Raw genomic sequence first — 11,005 nt, forward strand, 5'->3', positions numbered from 1 at the left:
GAGGTTCGATGATAGAAATTTAAAGGCTAGTTTGAATATACTTGGTGTTGAAAAGTGTAAACTTTGTTTACGATGTGATATTGTTCCATTTCATCTTTCTAAGAGAACGTCTTAACAGTTTTTCTGGAAAAATTTACCATCATCCTCTTGCAAATCAATTTCACAATTTTTTAGTTAACTATTTTGCAGTGAAAGAGCCTTGTTGAATCGCCTGATGCTTGAATTACACAAATTGGACAGTGATGTCCTTGTTGGGCACAACATATCTGGGTTTGACTTGGATATTCTTCTCCACAGAGCTCAGGTTATATTTTAATATATTACGAATTTACGATATTCTTCATTTGTTCCTATACCTACTACTATGAATAAAATGGTAGCATACTAGCAGGTAGTCCTTGGATTTTCATACTGTTTAATATTATCTCAATCACTCAATGTTTAAATGTGAACAGTCTAAAACCTGTCCCTTCTAATCAACTCATTATGGTAACTGTTTTTTTTATCCTCGATATAGAACTGAATAACTAGTGTGATCAATGTATGAAATGGTAATGAATGCATATAGACTGTTACACGCACCTTTTATGCATCTACAACCAAAAATAGTGGGAGAAAGGAATAAATCAGAAATTAACCTGTGATATATTTTTCATCTAATATTTTTTGAACCTCCTTGAATATGAAACCTTCAAGAATATCAGGTTGTTTTCACCGAAACTTGATACCCAAGGCCTGCTTAGTTATACACCTTGTGTAATTTTCAATCCTAGTCCATCAAGCCAGTCCCGTCGTCAGTTTTCCAAGTGTCCAACTCCTTTTAATTCTCCCGTACTCAGGTGTGCTTCGAGCATTAGACTCTCCCCTAAACCTTCGAGGAGTATGGAATATTGTCGTTTGAGTTTTGGGGTAAGTTTTTCCAAATCTTTACTTTTTAACTTTCTTATTTGCATATACTGATTTTCGAGTAATCTAATTAGATTATTAGCTCATTATTTGTTAATTTTTTTTTGTTTCTAATTAGATTGTTAGCTCAATATCGGGGGAAGGTCACCGCTGTGCAAAATAACAGATGAGCAAGTAAGTTTCTTGCTACCTTATTATCAAATTCCTGTTTTGATAACTTCCCATGTTTAGTAGAAAGTACAACTTGTCTACTTGTTTTGGATACTTGTTTGGCTTGTCTATATAAACAATGAAATTAACAGTCAGTAATGTTTGTCACAGGCACATGCACTGAATTCATGTTTATAAGTTTTAACAATTGATTCACTTTTAGGAGTAAGAAGAGGTCATTAATTGTAAACGACACTAGGAGCTTATTGAATGAATGCTTCACGTTGTTTGGTATGACGAATAATAGATCCGAGACATAGGCATTAATGGCCTGTTTTATGTAGTAGAGTGTTTGAGATTCTCCACCATCGTTTGTTTAGTAGATTTCCATGTGATCATTATATTACCATATGCGAAATTATGTTTGTAAATGAGCTTTATAGTGTCTTGTTTGAACTGTAGGCTAAGGCAAAATTTTGCCATTTTCTCCCAAATCATTTTTTCCAAACTCTTTCTTAGGAATTTAACATTGTTTCTGAAAAGAAAAGGCCTAGGTGTATACATCATTAATGTAATATTCTCTCATTAGGTATTCGCTAAGGCAATGGTGTCACATGTGTATGGAGTCTTTGATATGACTTATGAGAAGTTATCGTGACCCTTATTGTTTGAATAAGGAGGCCATCTTGTCATATTTGTCAACTAAGATGTATAGTTGTATAGGGTTTTGATTAGTTTAGCTACTTTTTCTTACTTCTTTCAAATATGAACAGTTCGCTTGGTGTTGAAGCGAAGGACAAAATGGAATTAATTTAAGGTGTGATTTTGAGGTTCTGAACAAATATTCTGCCAAACTATATTCAATGTATTGCTTTAATGTTGGAGTTTCTCTGATTGAATTATACTTTACAGGTTTGGGTTGGCGATAGGACTGTCATACTCTTTCTCGATTCAGGTCTTTGGCATTCAGCGCAATTCAACGAAAGTATAGCCAAGTGGTTATCGCTTCAGGTCTTTGGATTTAAATTTATGTAATATGGGGTTTTGATTTGAAAAGTGAGTGTAATAAAGTTTTGGTGTGGATTGTTTTAGTTAGTTTTTGGAGTTTGGAGTAGAATTGAGATTTGTGGCTGTGTAAAAAGAGTTGGGTATCGAAGATATAGGATTTTTGGATTAGGAATATGTATAGGAGTGTGGCTACTGACCACTACCGGCGGGATGCCTATATTTGACCATGATGTTAATTCAAGATATATTTGTATGGGAAATCCTTGGAACCTTGAAGTTGATGTTGTGGTTAACTCTACTAATGAGGTGAGTAGCTATGGTGAAATTCAAATTCGTGTATGCTGAGCATGCTTAGTATTTGTGACTTTATGTGATGAACTGAATTTTGACAAAGCACAAAGCGACCTTGGATTGCATCTTTAGCGGTTGGGCCGGCCTTGCGAGAAGAAGAGTGTGCGGCATTGGTAAGCAAGTTGTACTTGAATTTGTTTAATTAATTACTTGTTTTGCTATATTGCATTGAACATTGGAAACTTTACTATATATGTATAAGTTGTTAGACATTAAAATCTCACCAATCCTCGCACTTCAAAGATATTAGTAATGCTATACAAGTGTGGAAAGTTTAAAACTAGAATGAAAAAATAAAAGTAAAAATAAAAATGGCCATACTCCAAAAACTTGATTTGTATTTACGAGGTTATAGTAACTAATGGATTGCCAACATGTACTTGATGAACATTATCTCCATAGTAGGAAAGTCATACAAAAATCAGCTCTTTTGAATTTCCGACCTCTTCAATGTAAAACTCAATATATTTTGTAAGGTACAAAGAAAAAACATATGGGACTAAAAAGAGATTTTTCAGCTCGGTACAATGGTGAAAGTAGTTTTCCTTTCCCTTCTCTTTTTGTTGATAAATAAGTAGTGTAATTCGACCATCACTTTTTATTTCGTAAATGGTCCCGCAAGCACTTCTTATTGTTAATGACCATGGAACGCCCCTTAATTTGACAAACATGCTTTCCATTTTAATGTAGGCAGTTGTAAGATTTTGGAACCTTTATATTTGCTTCACATATCGGGCTTATATGCAAATTATCGCCTTTTTAGGTTCATGCCAACATTACTCGGTTTGTTCCTTGTCTTGTAATAGGTTTGAATTGGACAAAAGAGCATCGATAGGAATAAACTACACAAAGAACAGATTGGTGTTTCTCTCGTTCAAAAGCTCGATAGTTCCTCGTCAGGAAAGCACGGATCTAAGAATTTCGAGAACTCAAGGTCTCAATCTCAAGCATGTACTCTCGAGCGAATCAAATCTCCTGGCTGATTTTGGTAATTTAACACCACTTTTGTATATGAAGAAATTGTATTATATCTTCACATAATATGGGAATCTATCTAGAGTAATGGTCTCTGTGGGATCAGCTTTTGTTCCTTGAAGGTTATTGAAAATTCTTGATCAGTTTAGTAATTTCTTTAGTTTGACATGACTTTCTATTTGTTAGAGTGTGATACACCATATTGTATATGTGTGTGAGCGTGGCTATGAATACGGGCACATAGTAATATATGTTTATTGTAGGTTTAGCTGGTCTCGCTACAAAATATATTTTTTTTTTTTTTTTTTTTTTTTTTATCAGCAACCCATCAGCAACGGTTTATAACCGTTACAAACGATTTTAAAATTTTTTTTTTAAAAAATTCACTAACAACTTTGCAACGGTTAAGAACCGTTGGTATATTTTTAACAAATTACTAACGCTTAAAAAGCGTTTGTGAAATAAAAAACCGTTGCAAAGATTTTAAATTTGTGTATGAAAGTTATAAAAAAGCGTTGAAAATTTCTGTTTGCAACGGTTAATAACCGTTGGAAATTTCTATTTGCAACGCTTATTTGCTTAATATTTCCAACACTTTACTCACGCTATATTTGCAACACTTAAAAAGCGTTGCGAAAATTATTAGCAACGGTTTTTTGCCGTTGCAAATAGCCTGTTATGGTGTAGTAGGCCCCGATTGCCTTGAGCCGCCCCTGGTAAACAATCTTTTATAGTAATAATACAAAATCCATCTTATCTAGCAAATAAAGAAAAAAGCTTACAACCTTGCAAATTACTTATAGCTTCTCCAAAGGCAAATTGAGAACGATATGTCAATTTTTCTACCCATCTTGATCTTATATACCAAACGACAAAATGTAACCTGTTATGACCTAATTTATCTACCTTCTTTTGTGATTTTTTCCTCTCTTCTAATTAAGTTTATCTCCTTTATTTATACTAGGTTCCCCGCTATTCACGCTTGACCCTTGATCTTTCGTTCATCCATCTACTCAGCTACATTCACGTGTCCTTTGATCTTTTGTTCATCCATCTACTCAGCTACATCCATGTGTTCTCGATCTACTATGTTGCACACCTGTCCACCGCCTTCTCCTTTATTCAATATTCTCCTTTATTCAATATCCTCTGCTCTATAATTTATGTGTGCTCCGAATCCCTGGACTTCTTCCCATTCACCTCTCCTGACCTATGAAGCCCATTAGGCTCAAACTGGATGCTCTATAATTTATGTGTGCTCCGAATCCGGACTTCTTCCCATTCACCTCTTTTATGTGTGCTCTAAATCCCAACTTCTTCCCATTCACCTCTTTTATGTCCGTACCATTCTTCCCATTCACCTCTCCGGACCTATGAAGCCCATTAGGCTCAAACTGGACCGTAACATAACCCACATTAATTTTGAGTGAACGTGAATTTTGAGTGAATGTTAATTGAATATATTTTGTCATGCATTCCGAAATTAAACATTACAGATACTTATAATTTTCGAGATTATCAAAAAGAGATGTTAATCATGGAAGTTAATTTTATAAATTTGGAGAATCAAAATTCGAAACAATTTGCTCTTCCTTCGAGCAATTCAAGAATACTAATGAACGAAGAAATATAAATGGATCTCTGATAAACAATTTACAAGTAGGTAGACGTGAAGTTTCGTACATTCCATGGCATAAAAGCCAGTATCATTAACACAAGTAGTATACTTATAGGAAGTAATAGCAGCATCAAGGGTGGTGGAGGCAATGGTGGCAAGATAAGCGGAAGAAGCAATAAAGAAGCAGCAAGACAAACAAGTAAGAACAATGATTCAAAGCTAAAATAGCTAGATGGCATAGGTTTTGATCTGCTGTTTCCTTGTGAAAGAGACCATAGATAATCTCTATCCTTTCCTTCCACCAAAGTTCTTCTTGTTCTATGATCCATTGTACCAACTTAATGCGTAAGGTTCCTTTAACACTCAATCTAACAAAATCCAAAGCACCACTCGGCTTATCAAAATAGCTCTTCAATATCAAAAGACCCACTCTTCAAAACTACTATGTTGTGAAAATGTGAAATGCACCTAAGATCCTACGAATAACTTGCAAAAACTTGACTAGTTCATGGACAGGCTTCTTTTCACTTTAGATGTTAACTTCTTCTTTTCTTGCCCTTGGAATGTTGTGCTTCTCTTTGTGTTTGGTGTATTGAATATGAAGATTGGATGGAGTTACACAATCCTTGTTTTATATTTTTTGCAATTCTAAGCATAAGATTCAAAGGATTAGATAAGAAAAATGATGTTGGTTCTGGATCATATTCAGTGAATTTAATCTAAAGAAGGGTTGGCTTACAGGCACGTGGATGGTTATTTAGTAACGGGTCCAGGGGGGATGTTGTGTTTTTTAAGGTTCTTCCCCCCTAGTCTTATTCCCCCGTCGCTCCTTTGACCACGTGTCTCCAGCACCCCATCCTTTACTTTCCGTGTCCATTCTTTTCTAGGAACACGTTATGTAAAAAGTAAATGTAACAGGTAAGGGTGTGTACGGGTCGGTTTGGGTTGGGTTTGGGACTAAACCGATAACAGAATTAATTTTATCGGTTTATATATTATATTAACCGAACCAAACCGGTTATGTTATATTAACTGAACTGAATCAAACTGACCGGTTTTCACATATTCTGATATTAAATCAAATTAAATATGTATATTCTAATAATATTATGTATAGTGGGTTGGTTTGATTTGGATTTGAAACTAAACCAACGATGGAACCAACTCTATCGGTTTTCATATATTCATAACTGAACCAAACTGACCCAAACAGGCTGGTTCGGTTATGTTGGTTTTGCCGGTTTATGCACACGCATAGTATGGGCAACATTGAGATGGCGGAAAACACAAATCCATATGAATGACTAATTTGGATTTCATTTTAGAGCATCTTATGTGGTGGTAGCAAATCCTCAATTTTTGTGAACAAGAACCTGAATATTTTGTTCACAAAATGTCCCCAATTCTAGGTGAGAGTTTGCCTTAAAAAAAACCTCACACAACGCTCTCATTGTCACGCGGCACTCGAATGTCGTGCCACATCCACAAACGAAATCACAAATTTGTAAATATGGATGCGAATAGATAGTTATTGTGATCGTATTTGAAACCAACTAGAGATGGTTTTCACCGAAATTACAAATTAATTGTAACATCCAACAATTGATGCTACCACCTAGAGACGTTCTAAGAGGACATAGTGTTTTATTGTTCAAAGTACAAACCATTCTCGAACCAGATGCAACTTAAGATTTAAACCACGAAGATAGAGGGTTGTTTGTACATGCCTACTCAATGGGTCTAGACATTTAATGATTTAAGAGTGGACCGACAAGTGGGCTAAGTTAAGTGGCTAACCCAGGCTAGAGCCTGCAGCCAATTAGTTTTTTTTTTTTTTTTGATAAGTGAATTTTATTCAATTGGTTGCAAAAAGTAGTACAAGTGTGAGAGAGAAGCTCACTTACAAAGTGCAACCAGTGCACAAGAGAACTAGACACCTCCTAAGACCTCGTAGCAATACTGTAAAACTCTTTTAAAAGAGAAATTACGTAAAAGAGTTTTACAGTATTGCTACGAGGTCTTAGGAAGTGTCTAGTTCTCTTGTGCACTGGTTTCATTTACGACCAAATATATACTGGGCATAAGTGAAAATCTGAAACGTGTGTGAAAGGTTCCTTTATTCTTTGATTTCTAGTGAGGATAATATAGTATTTAACAAATTTGTAAGAAAATGTGCGAAACCTATTTTGATGGAATTTGGGGACACGTGTGTGGTCTAAATTTAAGCTTGGAAAAAAAAAAGTGATTTTTTGGCTGGTGAGTTTTCTCCAAGAGCTCCAAGGAAATTTGGGCCACACGCGTTTACACTAAATTCCTACAAAGCTTGAAAAGCCGCCACAAATTCTGTTGAATTGCCCTCTCTTTTAAATCGAAACTCTTTCAAAGTCATTGACGTCAAAGTTTGTCGGGTTTTGAGGCATTTTTCTACTTGTGATTTCTTTCTTTCATCGGTATTTCTCTACTCTCTCACTTTAAAAGCGATTTTCTAGTTTAACCCATTTCTTGAAAGTTTAATTGATTGTTAACGATTACGTAAATAGTGCATAGTCGGTTAATAAATTATTGTTTCTTAGAGTAAAGTTTTGTCGATAAAGGCTCCAAATGCAACACTACTAAACTGAATTCAACAATGACTTGGGGTAAATTAGATGCAAGGTTCATTTCAATATGATTAGAGCTCTAGGAAATGTTTTGCAACAACTAGAAGAAGCCCATTGTTTGTTCAATGGAGAGACACCAACCCCATCTGGGCATAAGTGAAAATCGAAAAGCTTTGTGAAAGGTTCCCTTTATTCTTTGATTTCAGGATAATATAGCCCCAAATTGAGAAAATTCTTGCATTTTGTTGAATTTGGGGACAGGAGCTAGAACTAGCAAAAACCGTGATTTTAGATAGTTTTTTTTGGATCACATAAATATGGAGGTCAAATCCAAATGCGAAACTCTTTGTTTTCAAATCTTGGGTTTGACATTGGGATTTCTTTAGTCTCTACTCTCTCACTTTAGGAATCATTTTTTAGTTTGAATTTCTTGAAAGTTTATCTGATTGTTTCAATACGAAATTTCACGCACATGGTTTGTAAAGTTTTGTCGATAAAAAACCGACAACACTACTAAACGAATTCATCACATTCTTGGGGTAATATTAGATGCAAGGTTCATTTCAAGAATTAGCCTAGCATGAAATGTTTTTGCAACAACTTTGGACAATGGAGAGACACCAAAGCCATAAACCGGGCATAAGGAAAATGCCGTGTGTGAAAGGTTCCCTTTATTCTTTGATTTCTAGTGAGGATAATATATATTTAACAAAACCAGAAAGTGCGACAACCCTATTTTGATGGAATTTGGGGACACGTGTGTGGTCTAAATTTGTTCTTGGAGAAAACTTGGGAAAAAAAAGATGCATGTGCATACAGAATTCTCTTTAAAAGTGGTTCTTGTAAAATATCATATAGAATTTTCTCCAAAGAAGCAATACAAAATGCAATATCCTATCTTCTTACGTTCTTACAATAAAACCAATATCGTATCTATCTACACAAAAAATTATGTTAGTTGCCCAGTTTACGTTTGGAGCAATTATGACATTATATGATATGTTAGGATATATATATTAAATACAATAATTTTAGAGAAATAAATGTATAAACGCTCTATTATTTTATCTGTGAGATGCTACTAGAATGTAGTATACTATTTGTGAATATTTTCCACGGGATTGTGGCTTAGTACAATAATATATTGGCACGTGAAAGAATGAAAGTGGTTTTGAAATGTATTGAGACATTTCTAAATATTGTAGCTTAATGCAATAATTTATTTGGCACGTGATAGAGTGAAATGATTATGAGATATAATCGATAAGTTTATATTTATGCAGTTTTGTTTTATCCGGCCAAACAACTTAGCAACAAAAAAAAGCTGCAGTTGCAATGAATGTCAATTCTGCTCTGTAAATAGGAAAGGATACATCGCGTATTTATTGATTGTGTCAAAATAGTGTTGGTAATGTTGCGGTCAGGGCATGTATCATTGTATGTCTCTCTCACCTAAGCAGTTAAAGTCGGTTTGCGATATACAATTAATCGAATATATCGGATGTATATATTTGGTCATTTTAAAATATATAATTGTATAATTATACTAAATATTTCTAAACACTTATTAGAAATGCAACAAAAAAATATAAAATTCTCATAATCACATTTAACCAACTCAATCTTGATGTCAAATACAACAATTATGTTAAATATTTAACGAAATAAAGGAAAAGAAAAAGAAAATAAATATTGGGATAATACAATAATTTGTATATTTAACTTTCATTAAAGATGAGAAAATAAATAAACTCTTAGTTTTGTTTGTTGATTACGTTCTTTTATTATAAATCCAGTTTTATCTAATTTATTAATTTTACCTATATTTTTTGGATAGAAAATCGATATGTTTTGTGATTTTTTGTCTCAGTGAGAAATCAGTCGTCTCGGCCAATTAATCGGTCAATTCGATGATTAAATCGGACCGGTGAGAAAAATTAAAAAATCAATAAAAGCTAATTGGTTTACAAGCGATATATATATATACTATTAATCACATAATCGGTGATTAATCGCCGAGATAGCGTAGCTCTCACCCCACACTTATGGACTTGTTATTATTAAAAAAAAAATGGCATTGGACTCGTTACCTATTTCTTGAGAGTGAATAAGGTCACTCTTTTTTTAAGGTACTTGCTATGGGGATCTTCCATTTTGTGTTGGCCAAACTAAAAAAAATATTTATTACATGTTTGCCATTGACATAAAAAAACATGTTTTGCGTTGGACACCTTCCCAACCAAGGCCCAAAATATCGATATCGATGAATATATCGGTGTACCCAAAAACCGATATATATTGGATATATCGGATATATCCACTTTTTTGGTAACCAGTCCAAACTATTTAAAATATCAAAAATATCGGATATATCAGAAATATCAGATATCGGAAATATATTGGAAATATCGGATTTATATTTTAAAATGGTCAAAAAGTCAACCGATATATATCGATTATATCGGAAATATCGATTATATCGGCGATATAAAGTTTCATATCAGAAATTCCGATATATATCGGAAAAAAAGGGTTATATATTCGGTAGATATATATCGAAAATATCGATATCGGTGTACCAAAATACCGATATATATATCGGCGATATATCGGATATATCGGCGATATTTTGGTCCATGTCCCCAACTACATCAAAGTACCCTATTGCAACATTTTATTGCCATTCACCCTAAAAGACTCCACTTCTTTGCATTCCCCTCCCCCTTCCCATTTTCAAAACTCTCAAGTCTATTTTCTCCTACACAAATCATTGACACAAATTGAGAAATAATATAATGAAATCTTATGAAGTGACATCATTTTGAAATCTTTAATCTATGAAATTCCCGAGTTTGATGGAAAATTAACCCTAACGCAACACTACCAAGTCATCTGGGATAAAGAGTTGAATAACTGTCTTCATCAATAATAAGTATTTCTTTTCTGTAATTTATTGTCTACATCAATGGTTGAGCTTGATGCCTTGATCTTTCTTTTTGTCTGACGTTTTCATAAGAGTTTGTAATCGGATAGAAGATGAAAAAGTAAAATGGTGGATAGTGGTTGGAGAAGAAGAAAGAAACTGGTTCTAACTGGTTTGCCAATTTTATTTCAAGTTGGGTTTTTTTTTGTGGGGGTGTAGGGGACAATGTGTAGTGCCCAACACAATTGCAGATCCCAAATTGGGCCGCACTTATTTGGGGTCTGTCCAACACAATTTGGGGGTATCAATAATAGAAATCTTCTTTATAATATGAGATACTAAATTAGTATCCTCACCAAAAATAACAAAGCTCATCAGGCATATCTCAAAATGCAAAGCACCAATATCTGCATAATCCAACATTTCCAGAAGTAAACAAATGAACTCGTCCTTACCAATGGACAAATCAGGAAC

General features: G+C 34.1%; 1 long non-coding RNA gene across 1 annotated transcript; it reads left to right on the forward strand.

Annotated features, from left to right (window-relative positions):
* The first annotated feature begins 185 nt into the window (after positions 1-185).
* LOC147486864 (uncharacterized) lies at positions 186-2,251 on the forward strand. The gene is made up of 5 exons (XR_015202585.1): positions 186-304; positions 840-909; positions 1,025-1,080; positions 1,830-1,886; positions 1,969-2,251. It is a non-coding gene; the product is annotated as an uncharacterized LOC147486864 (long non-coding RNA).
* The last annotated feature ends 8,754 nt before the right edge of the window (positions 2,252-11,005 follow it).

The sequence above is a fragment of the Coptis chinensis genome, chromosome 7 (genome assembly GCF_015680905.1).
Source record: "Coptis chinensis isolate HL-2020 chromosome 7, ASM1568090v1, whole genome shotgun sequence".
In the NCBI taxonomy this organism is placed as follows: Eukaryota; Viridiplantae; Streptophyta; class Magnoliopsida; order Ranunculales; family Ranunculaceae; genus Coptis; species Coptis chinensis.